Source organism: Hyposmocoma kahamanoa, unplaced genomic scaffold, assembly GCF_003589595.1.
Source record: "Hyposmocoma kahamanoa isolate Upper Pololo Valley unplaced genomic scaffold, ASM358959v1 93, whole genome shotgun sequence".
NCBI classification, from domain to species: Eukaryota; Metazoa; Arthropoda; class Insecta; order Lepidoptera; family Cosmopterigidae; genus Hyposmocoma; species Hyposmocoma kahamanoa.
In genome coordinates this window covers 872616-889956 of record NW_020654810.1, presented here as the reverse complement: position 1 = coordinate 889956, position 17341 = coordinate 872616, and the positions used below count along the sequence as shown (strand labels likewise).

General features: G+C 35.6%; 1 protein-coding gene across 1 annotated transcript in view; it reads right to left on the bottom strand.

Moving 5' to 3' along the window:
• The window catches only part of LOC113237616 (protein tiptop-like), a 462668-nt gene that overhangs the window by 421264 nt on the left and 24063 nt on the right, over nucleotides 1–17341 (bottom strand). The window contains exon 2 of the mRNA XM_026474212.1: nucleotides 12773–12813. The gene's annotated coding sequence lies outside the window, so the exon portion shown is untranslated. The remainder of the gene's footprint in view (nucleotides 1–12772; nucleotides 12814–17341) is intronic.

Below are 17341 nucleotides of genomic sequence, written 5' to 3'. Positions count from 1 at the left end.
AAACTGATTCTTGGAGTAAATAAAGTAATTCATGTATAAAAATTTGGAATTATTCGAAAAAAATATTTACTGCGCAGTGAGAAAGCAGCTTAATATATGTGAGTCCTACACGGACTCACGTGGTTTAGCTTACAATGTTAAAAAGACGGTGTACATGGTCTTTAAGGCGGGAAACAAGTGCCCTACTTTTGTACCACCCGTGTTACTCTACGGTGTGACTCTTAAGAGTATTTGAATTTAAATATCTTGGTCATTTGGTGACCGAGGATCTTAAGAATGATGCGGATATGGAAAGGGAGCGCAGGGCATTGTCAGTTCGAGCGAACATGTTGGTTCGAAGTTTTGCTAGAAGCACGGATACAGTGAAGATAACATTGTTTAAGGCATTTTGTACATCACTGGACACGGCAAGTTTGTGGTTCAAATGTACACAAAAATCGTACAGTGCTCTGCAAGTCAAATTCAATAATGCATTCAGGGCACTGTTGCAGCTCCCGCGCTTTTGCAGCGCTTCGGGCATGTTCGCAGATGCGCGCGTCTGGGGAAAGAAACCGCCTCGCTGTTGAACAGAATGCGCGGGTATCGTAACGGCATCCTGAAAGCGATAGCTGATAGACCTGATTGCCCGATGATGTATACACTCGAACAGAGGCCAATTTCAATGTTAATTATTAAGTATTAATCTAGGATAAGCTCTACTAACATTAAAATGGACCTTAAATGTTGTCTGAAGTAAATAAATTATTATTATTATTTTTATTATTATTGTTCATCTAGCACAAAACAAGTTAATCTAGCCACGGCTAATCCAGGTCGAAAATTGGTACAAAAATACCATGTCAGTCTGCCTGACCAATTAGCCTGTATCAGAAACGGTCACCCGAGCTAATTTAGTCAAATCGATTATCTATCTACTCTTGAAGCCGGCTGTTTTGATATGAAACTGTTTGTTTACTTAACTACAAGTTAACTTTGAACTTAATATTGTTACACTGATATCTTTACTCTCTGCAGAATTTAACATAAGCGACGAAATATGAAGTAACTGAAATATTTATACTGGATTACCACATTTTCTCTTACAATTAAAAAAAAAATTGTATTACCACTTTTATTTTTACAATTACACAATTTAATTATTCCAATCAATCAATCAATCATTTATTACATAATTGTGTTCGAATGTCATGGATTTAAAATTAAGATTCACGCAAATTAATTAAAATACAGAGTCAAGTGAATTATTACAAATTTAAATTAAACAGTGGATTAACAGCTGCTCAACTGCGGTCATGGTCCATATAATAAACACCTTTTTAATTTAGGTATCACAGACAGCCCTCTATGCAGAGCGTGCATGGATTAGGAGGAAACGGCTGCGCACATCCTACTACAGTGTTCCGACGTGGCCAACTACAGGGCAAGGAACCTTGGGGTGCCGAGGGCGCTCCCCGAAGGCTTCAGCAAACTGAAGAGGTTGCTGAGATTCCTGGTGGAGCGTGAGTGGCACGAATAGGACCCTGCACTCACCAAACGCAAAAGGCGTCTTGTCGTCGAACCGAAGTGAATTAACAATAATATAATGTGAGGACAAGAAACATACATATATAACATACTTATAGAACAATCAATTAAAAAATGTGCAACAAATGTAAAATTCTTCTACGGAGTAACAGCATTTTTGTAATAATAAATCACTCAGTCATTTTTTCAATAGTATATGTCAGTAATAATCTCAAATTCTCTTTCCTAAATAAGGTAATTTATTAATTAATTATTTCACGGACTGAAACGGTGCGTCACAAAATTAAATTTAGGCTCAATTACATTTTTGTAAATTCTTTGCACTAGTGGCTTCTCTCTGAATTTGCTCTTCATTCGTCGCAAAGTTTCTTCTCCGCTTTAAAAGTCCTGTCAGCAATACCATGATCTACAAGGCTTGTTTGTGAGTATACCCAAATCTTTACTGTTGTTGGCATGATTCCCAAGGAGTGGCCCTGGTTTGCAATATAAAAGCACAACCTATAATATTTGGGAAACTGTTTCCCCCTAGCGCAATGCTGTAACGAAATTCTGATTCTATCAAAGGATGATACACCGATTTCAGTTCTTTCATAGCAAGCACATAGTAGCAGAAAAAGTCCGTCGAGAGAAGTACTGCCACCTTACCTATTACTGCCGCCAAGCAGTAATGCAGCAGTAAAGCAAATGGGACTTGTGAACTTATGGCTCAGGGTGTCGGGTGCAATGGCAAAAGCTAAGATCTTTGCGATTTAAAGCTCTAAGTGGCACTGCAACTGTTATGGATAGGCGTGTCGCTTACCACCAGACCTGTCGCTTACCACCAGGCACACGAATTGTTCGTCCCGTCAGTGGGTATTATAAAAAAAAAGAAAAAGCACTTCTCTTAAACTTCGTAAGGCATAACCGGCAGAATTCATTAAGTTTTCTATAGTTGTTAGTAAAATTTTGCCAACCCGTGTTCAGCTGTGGGACGTATAATGAGTTGATGATATTGATACTGTTGTATTTACTTTGCAACACAATATTACTTTAACCTTACATTGCCTTTTCGTAACATAAAGCGCTTACAATAAGCTTACTGTAATGTTGAAACTATGATGTTTTATTGGCAGCTTTGTGACTTTTCATTCACTCATTCGTACTATGACGCGACTTTGACATTAAAGTAATATTGCTCTTATGTCAAATTTGCTAAATTTGAAAATTTTAAAATAGTTACCCGGATGCAATGGAAACAATATTATTTTCAGTTTTATTGTCTTAATATGGATTTCTAATGATGAAAGTATAGTTGTACTTATTTATTTACATATATCTCTTCAATTTTTTTTTATATTTTATTTAATAGCACATAGTAAATAATTTTTCGTTAAATAAAAATACGCGATGTTTATTTCGTAAAATTATAACAGCGCCATCTATATGTTCCTTGGCGAAACTAACAGTTGACACTAGACTTATAGTTCCGAACTCACAACGTTACTATCAACACTCGGCTTGTTTTATTTATTTTTCTTCATAAAAATGCGGAATAATTATTGAAAACAACGTAATTTTAATATATTTTATTGTTACCTACTTTTCTTTTCTTAACAGTCAAAATTCTCTGAATGTAAGTAACATTAAGTGCTTAAACATTATACTCCGATAAGACGATTCGGAACATCAAAAAATAAAGAGATGGCATTATATAGCTCACATAGCGTTATCTCTTTCCTATTTTTAGTAAGGAATAGACAATATTGAGAAATCATTCGATCTTTCAATCACTTTTGCAATAATACATTCCTTGGTTGACAGGTTCGTCACGGTACGAATATGAGTAATATTACAATAAGCTTATTTTAAGCTTACATTGAAATAAGATTGTTTTTGAAACGGTTATGATAGGCCCCCTGATGTAGAACCTTTATATAATCCTGATGCGTACCCTATACAGTTAAAGTACAGGTTGCAACGAGCACAGGCTGACGCTAGGAATAATTTATTAGAAGGGAAACGCTTAAGAAAGATAAATTATGATAAACATATAAATACTGTAAAATGTAAGAAAGATGACTTAATTTTGTTAAAGAACCAAGTAGGGAGTAAGTTAGATAACATTTACTCAGGACAATATATTGTTATTGTATTGTTTCTGTGTGCTTGTTGTTATATCTTTAATTTTGATTTTTTAACAACTTTGTAGCCGTAGCGACATCTATGAGAAATCTATGAAGGTATAAGTACGTCTCCTAGTTAGACACCTTTACAGCTACCAGCCCTGGCTAGAGATGTCGCTGTTCACTGTATTTAAATTTTTATTGAATTGATGATGTTCAATTCTTTGGCCCGTGGGGTCCCAGTGCCCGTCATCTGTACAAAGTTTTATCCAAAAAATTAATAAACGGTCTGAAAAACCCAAGGGGCGGCAGTTACTTTGCCCAACGCATTAGCATAGCAATACAAAGAGGGAACGCTGCCAGCATCTTGGGCAATCCTTGTTTTACTTTCTAGTATTTAAGCTTTCACTGTCTTTTTTACCTTAACTCTATATTTTAATTTTTTTTTTTTGCTCCACTAGTCTGTTATAATTTTTAATACAAAGATCGAACACTCAACTCACAAAAATTCCTCCCATTCGGCCGGATTTGAACCGACGTCAGCGTCAGAAGCTTACCGTGCCAGACGCTATACCAACTAAGCAACGGAACGAACCAGAGAACCTCACGAATTTTTCTATGTGCTTGCGTCGTGTCTTTGTATTTGGTTTTTCAACGACTTTTTAGTCGTAGCACCATCTATGAGAAATCTATGAAAGATTCGATAGTTATTTACATATTCAGAATCGCAATATGTAAATAACTTTTTTCTGACGTTCATTCTAAAGGTGACCATTTGTAACACAATCTCGCAATGCACTATTCATTCCCTATAATATGTGTCTTAAATACTCTAAGGTACACGCAAAAGCACTAAATGCCCAACAAACAGGTCAGCAGCGCAGCGCCGATAGATCAAGCGACTTTCAGACAAGCGACATTACAACGATTTGTACCAAATGTCCCTTTGATTTACCGACGCGATTTCTGCGCAGATAAAACTCTAACTACAATTACGACGTATTAGATGCTAATACAAATTTTCATAGGGTTGACTCTTTGAACATTCATACATACAAGAGGATAAAAATGGAAAGTTTACTGTCGATAAATGACGAGACTTTCAAATTCTGAAACGCACATATCTTGTCTTAGGTTAGTCACACTTTTCAGCAGTCTGTGGCGAGGGGTTGTATCTCGATTTACTACGATCCGAAAAAAATTCCCTCCATCTAATAAAATAATTTCTAAAACTTTTGGTAACCCTATCTTCCTGGGTCACAACGTCTCTTACGCATGATTTACAATGTCCTCAAATCGTTACGGGTATGCGAACAAATGACTATCACTTCTTCGTCTATTCAACTACAGTTTACTTTCAAAACAAACGTTGTGATCTCGAAAATCTTCCAATTGTCTTTATGACGATTAAAATTGATTTATAAGAGACTGTTTCGCTTTCGCGAAGATGTTCCTAGTAATCGTAAAGTCGTGTCGCGGTCGTTCCGTCAGTTTTATGTGAGCTTTTGTTGTGATGTTAAATCATATTTGATTTATGAGTGAATTTCCTGGTTTGTATGGAAATTTGTATTCACATTTTGTACCCTCTTGGTGATGGATTATTTCAGTTCCTCCAGAATAGTGCCAAAAGTCTCTCGACTGCAATATTCAAGACTCTATTAAAAAGTTCAGTAATGTGCGGCCATGTAATTTTCATCAGCGTATGTCGACGCAATTACTTAAATTTAATAAAATAACTTTGTTCATAGTTATCAATGTCACAATAGTACAATTAAAAATGCTATGTCAAGGGAGAACATGACCGTCGAGCAATAACGATGACAATAAAATTGAAAAATTATTATAAAATATTATCGGCTATGGCACAAGACTGCCCTGAAGATAATTGCTTTTCGTTTCAATTTTATGGACGCATTTTTTGCCTCTACTAACCAATATTTACGTTTTTAATCATTTTTGTATTAATAAATACCAATAAAATTTAATTTAAAATATTTTACATACCTAAAATATTATTTCATTATTTTCTCAGCGGATTAGCAGTTTCCGAATTAAGTAAATAATTTTTATTACTATAATAAATTTTAACTTTAACTATGAATTTATTCTGTAGAAATTGTATTGACTTGAATTGGAACTTGATACAGCGACACAATTAATTAATCAATTTAAATAAGTTTAATAAATTCTTAACCAACTCCAATTCCAAATACAAATATTTGACCTTATAACCTTCCAAAGTTCCGTAAACATTATTCAAAAATGACGAGTTTAATTTATGTAGATTTTTCAATATTATAGCTACCGGTCTGCGTCGATGTAATAGATCTGAATAAATAAAAAGAAAATTAGTAACAGTTTTGTATTTAGGCAAAAATCCAAATTCCTGCGCGAGGAAATACCTCTACGCGACCACAGATAGCGCAATTAAGGTGGCAAAATACTGCTCATAGTTAACATAGACCTAAAACAAGAGAAGCATGGACACGACAAAAAGAAAAGTTGAACACTTTGACAGACATATCACAGAGATATCGTAGGATCACGGAGAGTGTGCGATGGAATTGCATAATTTGATTCCGCCTTCCCCTGTCCATCACCGGGGTATGAGACGTGGGCTGGGAATCCAGCTCTATATTGTGGATATTCGCAGGATTCACCCGAAGCGTTTCGCGTCCACATTAATATGACGAGCGGCAAGAGAGTGGGATTCCCTACCCGCGGACTTATTCCCCGAACGCTATAACTTGGGCCTATTTCAAGACAAGAGTGAATAGGCATTATTTAGATGTGCATGTTACATAGTCGACCTCATCATAGTTTTCCATCAAGTGAGAAAAAGGTAATGCGCACTTATTTTTTGTACAAAAGAAGACAATTTAAAAAATCAGTTATATGAAGATTAAAACAAAAAAAAATTATTATAATAAATTTATAAAAATATTATAATAAATAAATATTGCTATTAAATCACTAAAATAATTAAATCACGTTGCTCCGATCCCAAAGTAACTAAAGCACTTATAATATAATAATAATGTTTCCGATTTCTATAATAAAGTTACAGAAACGATGTTACAACCATTCAGACACGAGATAATATAAAGTCAGTTTTTTTTACTTTGACCCGGCCGGGGATCGACACAGGGAACTCAGAGATGGCACCATGAAAACCGGTGTGCAAGCCACTCATTAATCGTCATTGCTCAGTCTTCTTTGGTCACTACAGGAATCAGTAATCGAAATGTTGTTTCTGACAACATAAATGGACGACCATGGGTTCCATTTTTTATTCATTGTACCATTTCGTATATATATTTTTTTCATAACATGAAGTGACGGAACGAACAAGTCATACGCCTGATGGTAAGCTACACGCCTGTCCATAACAGTTACGGTGCCACTCAGTGCTTTAAATTGCAATGATCTGAGGGGCACTACCACTGCGCCTGTCACTCTAAGACATAAGATGACAAGTCCCATGTGCCTGTAATTTCTTTAATTTTATTTACCTACGCAAGAATTTATCTATGTCTACGTAATTTCGAACTGAGGAATTGCATCACTAATGCCATTCAATTAAATGTCAGTTTCTTTTGAGATATATTTCAAATACGCATATTTGATGTCAAAGGAGAGAATTTAGCTTAATTGCCTCATTAAATTATAAAAATCTTGATGACAATCCAATACGTTATATTAGCTATTACTTTTTCTGAGGTCTATAAATCACAATCAAAATACTGACTCACAATCGTCGGCTTAACCGAAAGAACTATAAAGTCATTGACCCTCATATTGACCAGTATCACTCTATGTTATACTCAAAAGGAATTAACATCATCAACTCATTATACAGTCATACACTGGCTGGTTGGGGACTTCACCGTAAACCTTCTTCGACATACTGTACCTACATCGTTACATTTGTTTGTGAACATTCACAGGTGTACATAACTTAGAAATTAAAATCATAGGTACATGCCGCCACCGGTATTCAAACCGTCGCCATAATACTTTCAATTCAAATTCAAATAAAATAACAAACATTTGAAAAAAACTGTCGTCTACATTTGAAAACTCACGCGTTGGAATCCCTTTCAATTGGTTCTATATAGTAGTATTCTATAGTAACAAATTTTACATAATTTGATACATATAAAAAAGCACATAGTAATCTTATACATAAAGCAATGACTCAGCTATATAACAAAACTTTCCGTTAATGTCGTCGTTTTACCGTGTTAAACAAATTATTATGGACTTAGAAATCTACCCTGTGGCACTCTGTATATAGTAACTTTAAGAATGCCTCAAAAATTAACTTGATTATTATTTCTATGCAACTAAATATGTGTCTATTGACATAATGAATGAATATCAAGTATATTATGTACACGAAATGAGTCCACCAGACTTATTTCATAATCACAAACGATGTGATGACATAGAAACGTCTCATAATTATGATATACGTTACTCAAACTTCAGTAATGGCAACTTGTTGGAAAAATGTATGTGTTTAGTGACCCGTTTTACCAGATATTATTTTTATTATGCGCACATTAACATAATTTTATATTAAGAAATAAATATATTGACTACAACGCCTCTAGCAAGTAGTTCCAAATTTCAACTTTACATAATAGAAGAAAACATATAACTGCAATGATTCACCAAAATTATTAAAAACACGGAACAGTTCTAATGGTACCTTCTCATGCAAATTTAGTAGAACAAACTATTCTAAAAATAGTTTCTTTAGCCATCGTTCGTATTTCTTTAATAAGAACTTTAAAAAAGCAAGAGAATTTGACATTTTTTAAATTTTATTTGCATAAAGCAACGCACTATAATGCTCAGGATTTAACATCACGATCTAGTAAAATTTTGGCAAATGATGAAAAGGTCAGATGGTTCCGAATCATGTAGAAGCAGGTACATAAGACCTAAATTTGTAAATTACCTATATTTATGAATATTTAGGAGCAACACCTCTCGTTAGCTGTGAAGGAAAATATCTTGATGAAACCAGCAAGTCGAAAAAGGGTCACAAGTCATGGAAAACGTGTTAAGTTCCAACAAACCCAATGGTCAGTGTGGCGGATTACGGCTTAAGCCGTTTATTTGGAGAACAATGGGCTAATGATAATGACGACAGTACAATTCACACCCGCATTATCAGGAACGGAAAAGTAACTAAATTATAGTTAAAAAGTTAATTTTCAAAACACAGTTATGAAATATCAAGCACTCAAAAGTTTCGCCATCAACCAAAGTTTTCGCAATCATAAGGGAATTCCATACACAACAATGGACGCCTGAGTTTAACTAAGTTGAATATGTATCCAAATAAATCGTATTTTTTTCCCACAGTTGTTTGATGGATCATCCATTTAATCTAGATTAAATTCTAAATTAATCTTTATTACTTCCCAGTACGAAGAGATCTTGCTCAATGACGTTAAAAACCAGTTTATCTTCTTATTAGATATTTGAAAACTGGTAATTAATATTACTAAAAATTACTATGTTTGTGACTAAAATTTGTCATAAAATACCAAAGTAGCAGACGTGTAAAACAAGATCCTGTCATGGAACTTGTCAAACTCGCATGCCGCGTGAAAAATTGTGTACCTACACTAGATCTTTTAATAAAAATTAAATGAAAAAGTATTGCGGGACTTTGTTGATTATAAGAGTTAAGTTCGGGTCAACACCCAAGTTAATAGTGTGATACCGGCTCTGTTGCTGCAGCAGGTTTCTTGTACACTACTATCGATCTCTTTCGACTCATCATTAAGTCGATTGTTTTAAAACCGACGCATGGGACTTGTCAACTTATTCACATCTTTGCGATTTAAAGCTCTGAGCTGCACTGCAACTTGTAAGGACAGTTGTGTCGCTTACCACCAACTGTTCTTCCCTTCAACTTGTTCGTCCCGTCACTTGATATAACAAAAAACACACTGATTTATCTGCTTTGTAACGCAGGAAATATATAAATTACGTCTACATTTGTCTCTTACATCAAACACGAACTGACACTCCTGCTGTCTCTGTTACTATGATTAGGTTCTACGTTCTACGGATCTCATTCACTAGGACTCTAACAAATTATGCTTCTCGCATCAAATATTACAACCACTCTCGACTAAACTCAAGTCTTAAATGAAAAATAGTCTGAAAGTTGCAAGGCAATCTCTTATGCGTTTTCGGAACTTGTTCTTGGATTTCCTAAATGGAAACTCAGAAAATGGGAATTAGAAGGTCTAATTTTTATATCAGACGATTAGCTATCATGGTCTTTTTAGGACCATCCTTAATCTGGCAAGATTTTCCCCATAAGTTGACCTTTTCGTCGTGCTCACATCCATACACTACGTATTACACTGATAATAAAAACATCTCCGCCATTCCAACATCTAAAACAATCCATAAATACAACGGTCGCTAAGCACGCTCGAAGACATGTCGCCTGAATAATTGAACATGTCCTGGCCGTCCTGTTTATGAGGACAAATGTGTCTGAGGCCTATGCCCTTTGCTGGAGGAAGATCCTTAATGTCGATGCCGTCAACGCGATCGAATGATATATTGATTGGTTGAGGATCGTACATCAAAGTTTGCGGAATTATTTAAAGGACAATGCGTTTAGGGTTTAAAAAACTTAAAGGTCATTTATTCAGCCACTGTGGCTCACATCAATCTGACGAATGGGTGTCTTCTCATTCGAGGAGGATGCCATGACGTGTGCTTCTGCTAATGTCACTTCAATTTACCATTGGACAACAGCGGTGGACAGATTTATCAGAGTATTACGTTTCAAATAAGTGAATAGAACTATAACAAACTAGAGACAAATCTTGGATTACAATTACCGATCCCTTGCCCGTGCGTCTGATTGACATGCACAGAAATATCGCTGCCCGAATTTATTAACCGCCTGACAGCTGCAACTGTCACTTCTAGAGTGAAGAATTAGATTGAAGATGTTTTAATTATTTTTGATTCAGACTTGATACTAAAGTTAGATAAAGGCAGGTATTTGTCTCTAATTCTCATATATATAACATGTTAAATTATTGAAATAACTTGTTAACAAATCAATGCGAAATGTAAACAACAAAATCAGTAACAATGGCGGGTATGACACGACAATAATCCCTATATTAAGGACAAAGATAGTCTCTCATTCATTGCATTTCTAACAATAACCATCAAACATCTGAAATGCCAAGCGTGCAGCATCGTTGTCAATCTGGAGCTGCAGGCTTCACCTCTCGTCTCCTAAAATAGCAATCAGTACTAAGAGAACGACATGCGAGCGACTGTTCCATTAATTATTTAAGCGGTGTCGATTGCTCGTCCAAGCTAATTGTGCACACATCACTGTCTGAAGAAATACAATAGTGGAGTAGTGGAATTCACTATTTACATATAAGTCATCGCTTTGCTGTGCGAAACTTGTGTGACAGTTTATCATTTAACGTTGTAGAAGTCAAGGATACGGACGCAGAAAATCAAACTTGCACACAAATGGGAGAGCCCTGAAACGATATACTTTATCGGGGAAAATCTTGAAGCGGAGGTTCAGATTGCAAAGACTAAAGGCATTAGACTATGCGTCAAATGCAGTAAACAATCCATCACAAGTATAATTGTACCTAATACAAAATTTTAAGTATATTTTGATGTCAAGATTTAAGAATCGTTTATATTTATAACAAACGTTATTGAATAACGTATAAGAAATTCAGTTGAGTTGTTACAAATCCTTACCATATTATACATATAATAAATATAAAATGCTGTCTTTTTAGAGCGTCAATTTGTTTTAGTACACCAATAGAAGAACGGATGCTTCGTAAGTGAGAAGTGGACGTCCGAATACCGGTGGCGCGTGTACCTATTGACTTACTTACATTTGTGAATTGCTAACGGTGAAGAACACAATATCGATATGAAACCTACAAGTCGAAGAACCCTTGGGAAACTTATGAAGTCTTCAACCATCTCCTTAGACGAAGACCCGTCACCTTACAGACGTGTAATGGATTGATGATCATAATGATGGCGATTCTGTATTCTGTTTACCTTTACAGTATTGTGTATCATGCAACAGAACACTAGCCGAAAATATGCGATTCTCGGAACGATATACCGTAGTTACTATAGACATCGTTCTTCTGCAATACCACAATAGGTCATGCGTAGCACAAGTACAAACTTCGAAGACTGCAAATAATTAAACGATATCAATCGATCGCTCGCATTCAGTCATTGTGAACTTATAGCTAGTGTAGTAGACACTTACTTAGACAGTAGTGTAGACACTTGTGGTACATACGCCTCAATGAAAGATGACTGTAGTATTTTTAAAGTCGTTTTAGTACCTATTCCTGTTCGATCCTCATCACTAAAATAAACATTTCAGGTTGTATTAAACTTTGTTAAGAATGGACATAATTGCTGCAAAAATGAGCTTCCTAAAAAACCTTTCATGTTAGTGAGTCTGATTGAAGGAATGAAGGACAGTGGCAAATGAGATATATAGAACCAACGCGGAAGGTAAGGTTGTAAATCGAGAATGTTTTTAAAAAGGCTTAAAAGAAAAGACTGCCGAATTTAAGTGAAGCAAAAAAAGTTCGCCATGATCATATAAGTGGCAATTGATAGATTTAGAGATTTGAGACAGAAAACACCTCCTTTTGTTCTTTGTATCGTTTTGACAATAAGGAAGACACTCGTACTGCACGCATCAAAGACATCTCTATAACAATTTCACTAACTCCATTAAAACTAGGAAATGCATAAACCAGTCTCTTTATTACCACATCCATGTCATCGTCCGTCCGTCTGTCAGTCCGTCCGTCACCGATAACGAGCGAGTGAGTGACGCCGGAGCCTAACACTAGCTACAAATAGTCTTCTTGGAATTAACTAATTTGTATTTTGACGTGCCGAAACGAGACTCTTGGGTGAATGGGAATGATTGTGTTGACTGCTGAGAAGGTGAAGCACTGTTCAGTGGTACAATTCAGTTTGTTGTTTCAATGACCTGGGTTCGATGAGATTTCCAATATCAAAGCTAAGTATATAACAATCAGAATATCATCGCTAATAGCAGAAGCAAATGCACTTACGTTGTTTCACCTCTACTCCATAACTATCACAGCACTTGAATCTGAAAATGAAAGAAACGTTCAATTAATAAACATTAAGTAGACAAAGGCGTAACAAACATCAATATTTCAAACAATGAATGTTGTTTAAATAACAACAACAACGATCCCAAAAAGGTTCTAAATTTTAGTTACGGATTTCGGAAATTGCACAGTATACCTATGCAATTTCAAACTTTGTTTATCACCAGGCCTGTAGCGATTATTCTAAACACATAGACAAACTAAGGATCTAAGCAAATTCGTTCATCAATCGCAGTCGGTCACTGATAAAATATCCCGCCATTACTGCGTGGCGGTAACTGATCGGGCGCACCAGCGCAGGCGCAGCCATTGATAAATCCCGCTATCCTCAAGCCGACAATGGATGTTTTTCATTTATAAACCCGTTCTAAGCATTGTTGATTGGTTTGGTGAAAAGTGTAGTTATACAACGACCAGAACGTAAAACATCGTCCTTGTCTTTATCTCGAGAAGACATTAACTGTCGTGGCGCTGGATACGGAGGTTCCGAGTTCGATACCCGGCAGGTTCAATTTGGGAAATGAACTTACTTAAATTGGTTTTGATCTGGGTGTTCTGGAAAGTGCCAAAGAAATTCCGTTGCTATACTACTCATAGAACAGGGAATTCCCTAGTACAGTTCCATAATTTCTTAACCTATGGTCGGTGGCAAACCTACCTAACTATATAATTATGTAATTAAGTAAAGTTTAACCGCAAACAATATAAGCTATTAAAAGCTAAACCTAGCTTTTAATCTTTTCGGAAAGGGTTCGTGGACTCTTTAACATTTTGAGAGGGATGACTAGAAAAAAGTTACGAAACCCTGCCCTAGTTTGAGACCAGGTAATTGATGTGGTTACTAATAGTTATGCCTTCACATAAACAAAGCTACTTTACGGAAAATTTTACAATATACTTTGTTTTATATATGTCACCATTTACATTCATAAATAGTAAACATTCTTTAATGAATTCGTTTCCATAGCATTCAAATTAATGTCACAGATATAACGTTTACATTTTTGAATGTACCCTTTACCAAGCAACAGTAAATGTTTTACGTACTTGTGACGAGAAAGGATACAATCGTAAATATCCATGATGTTGTACGCTGAGGGCAACACCTGCCCCTCGCATCACTCATTGTCACTTATAGGCGAAACGCACGCAAGCCTTGCAGTAAATCTTTAGCTTCATGTTTATGAGAGAGAGGTGTAATTTAAACCCGTTAGAAGGACTGTCATAGTGTTAAAGAGATGTTTTAAAACCGCGTAATGAAACTATGAAAGCTCTTCTCATTTTGGTTACAATTGAAAATTCAAAAACGAAAACTAAACAGGGAGAAGTGTGTCGCTTACCACCAGGTACACACTTGTTCGTCGGTCAATAAGTTTCATTTAATCAAAATAATATTCATAAAATAAAATTTCTATAATTCATTTAGCAGTAATGTGCTCCTTATTACAAATAACGTAATTTACATTTTTAGCTAAATAGAGTTATTAACATATCTGTGACCAACTAATCTCTAATCGATTTTTTGTACCTTAATTAGTTTCAAAAGCGCGAAAAATTGTTGTACTGGATCAAACGATTTAGGTGTTTACCATTAAATAACAATCTTCAAAAATATTCACGATACACCCAAGGATATTGTCTAAAGAGTGTGCTAAATTGCTGCAAGATAGTATATGTTCTTCGCCCGACCACGAATAAAAATGAAAATAGTTTTGAAAATAGTTTCTATTTCTTTTTCATAAAAACTTTATAGAGTTCACGATTGGATCTTCCTAGTAGGTATCATCTACCTGTATCAGGAAGACCCGCTCTTCCAATATTCTCTAGTATACAGAAATAAACCTTAATTGGTTTATATAATGATGTACTAAAAATTGTTACAAGTCGTACTAAAAATTGTTACAAGTCGAAGAATTTGTACGGAGTAACATAATTCTTCATGAGGTAATAATAATACTAATAATAATAACAACATACACTATATCTAGATAGATATAATATAGAGTCTAAGATAGATATAATAATAATAATATCGTAATGGTACCTTAAGGGTGGGATATTTTCTCCGTTTCATCACAGTTGATTGATACCAACCAATTATTCAAAGCTTTTTTACAAGTGCACCACTATAGATGATAAATATTTATTTTTTTGTTTATAGTATTATACGTACGTGCCGAATTCACTACAAATTGCCTATCAGTAAACCATGATTTGGAAATAGGCTGAGGAGCAACGATGTAATTCCTTCTACGGGTCATGAGTGAATGATCAAAAGTAATGGACTTATGTAGCTTTAGTACAGTGAAAAGGATGTATAATTTTCTCATAGTAAGGTGACCACTAAATTGATAGAGTTCGTCGGTGGGGAATCTGAAAAACCTTTCAGATGAGTACATTAGCTTAAGAATACATCGTTGCCCCCTTTCGACTTCCAAGAATTTTTGAATTTACAAGCACCACTCCATACAACAATGCAATAACTGATTATGAATTGAACTAAGATGATATACAACTGATCGAGTAAGGTTTTGTCCGCAATGCGTCTAAGTGTTTTAAATAGCCAATAGAATAAAATATCTAACTTTTTGCACAGAATTTTTATATAGATATTTCTGTTCAACTACTACAGAGAAGCTGCTAAATTTTGATATTCAACTGAAGCCTAATTTCACACGTATCTCAAAATTTGAAAATTGCCCAGTTCTTTAACGACGTCAGTTGTTATCGGGCGCTTGTCGACCCCACCCCTTACACCAATGCGTTATGTATTCAATATAGGGGGCGCTGCAGTGCCTTATTATTATTAGTAATAGAGCTCCTTGTGAAAGAGGCCGCCCAGGGAAGTGCTGCCTCCTTACCTATTTCAGCCGCCAAGCAGGAATAATGTGAGTATTACTGCGTTCCGGTTTCGAAGGGTAAGGGTGCTGGTGAACTTATGTCTCAAGGTGACGGGCACAGTAGTAGTGCCCCTAAGATCTTAGCGATTAAAAGCTCTGAGTGGCACTGCAACTGTTACGGACAGGCGTGTAGCTTACCATATTACGAACAACTTGTTCGTCCTGTCACTTGATTTTATAAAAAAAAACATGTCGTTTGCCACCAGACCCCCGATGTGATCGTCCCAGCACTTGATATCACAAATAAAAAACTTAAACAAGTAGCTTATTATTTATATTATTAACTAACTCACATCATTATCTATTAGAAAGACAAAAGCTCCTAATCCATCAAAACGCAAAGTTAATGTTGTTACTGAACAGTTTTCAGTTGATATAATTTCTGTCGGGAGCTGATCGTAAAAGAGTTTTACTACTGCGATGCGCGAGCGCAGTTATTGTATTGTTTGATTTACGGGGCCACCTAGAATCCAAGTTATACGACAACAAGAGTCAATAGCAGAGACATTTTTTTTTTATTAGTTGTTAATTTTAATGGACAAACGGATGAAGTTTATAGCGCCACCATCAACATAGTATCATTGGCTAATGCTCAAATGCGTGTTGTTCAAAGACAAAACTCTAGTCTAGAAGCTTCTAATCTACTAATTGACTGATATGTGTAAAGTAAAGAGCATCTGATTAAAGTAATCAAAACAAAATCAATACACACAAACGGTTAACGAGTTAAAGACCACTGATGAATATTAGAAGAAAAAAACATTGATTGGCAAGAGATTTATTTTTTGCAATCTCCGCCGCCCGCGCCGGTCGTAAAGGCGTTCCGGCAGACGATCACAACTGCCTTATTGTTAATACACTAGTTGGACGATGATATGTACATTATCTAATATACATTGATTTCTGCATACGAAAAGATGGACTAATTTTTAACGTAGAAACATCGTACTTTATGAACACATAAAAATGATTGTTTAATGTAGGAAAGTAAAATTTTAAACTGAAATAACTTTGTGTGACTGTTTGCTGATAATATTCTTACATGCGTGTGCACAATACACCACAAAAACAAACAACAAAACCAAAGGTCAAATTGACGCAACCGAAAATTCTGTATTTAATTCAAACCACTTTCACCCTCGCAGGGTCTTTTTCAAATCGCTTGGTCGTAAAAAATATTCAGATAGCTCTACGAAGCGTCTTGCTTCCTCCTTAATGCGTAGGTACACCTAAAGAATTGAATACACTGCCAGCATGTGTTTCTCGATAACTACAATTTGGGGTTATTGGGGCGAAAATCACTTTTTAAACAAACGCGTACCATCGCCGGTCATATCGGGTCAGATTGTGATCATCGGAAGATGAATAAAGTGGTGCCGTGATAAAGTAGTGATAATTTTCTCCTCGCTATGTTTTCTTATAAGCAACCAATTCTCAGTGTTACAACAACCCATACCACAAACTTTGAAAAGAAAGGTTTTCAATAAGTGCGTTCTACCCATTGTGACATACGGAGCCGAAACGTAGACACTCACAATACGGCTAGTTCACCAGACACGGGTATCCTCTAAGGATAAGGTTCAGTTAGATCAGAGATACCGAAACT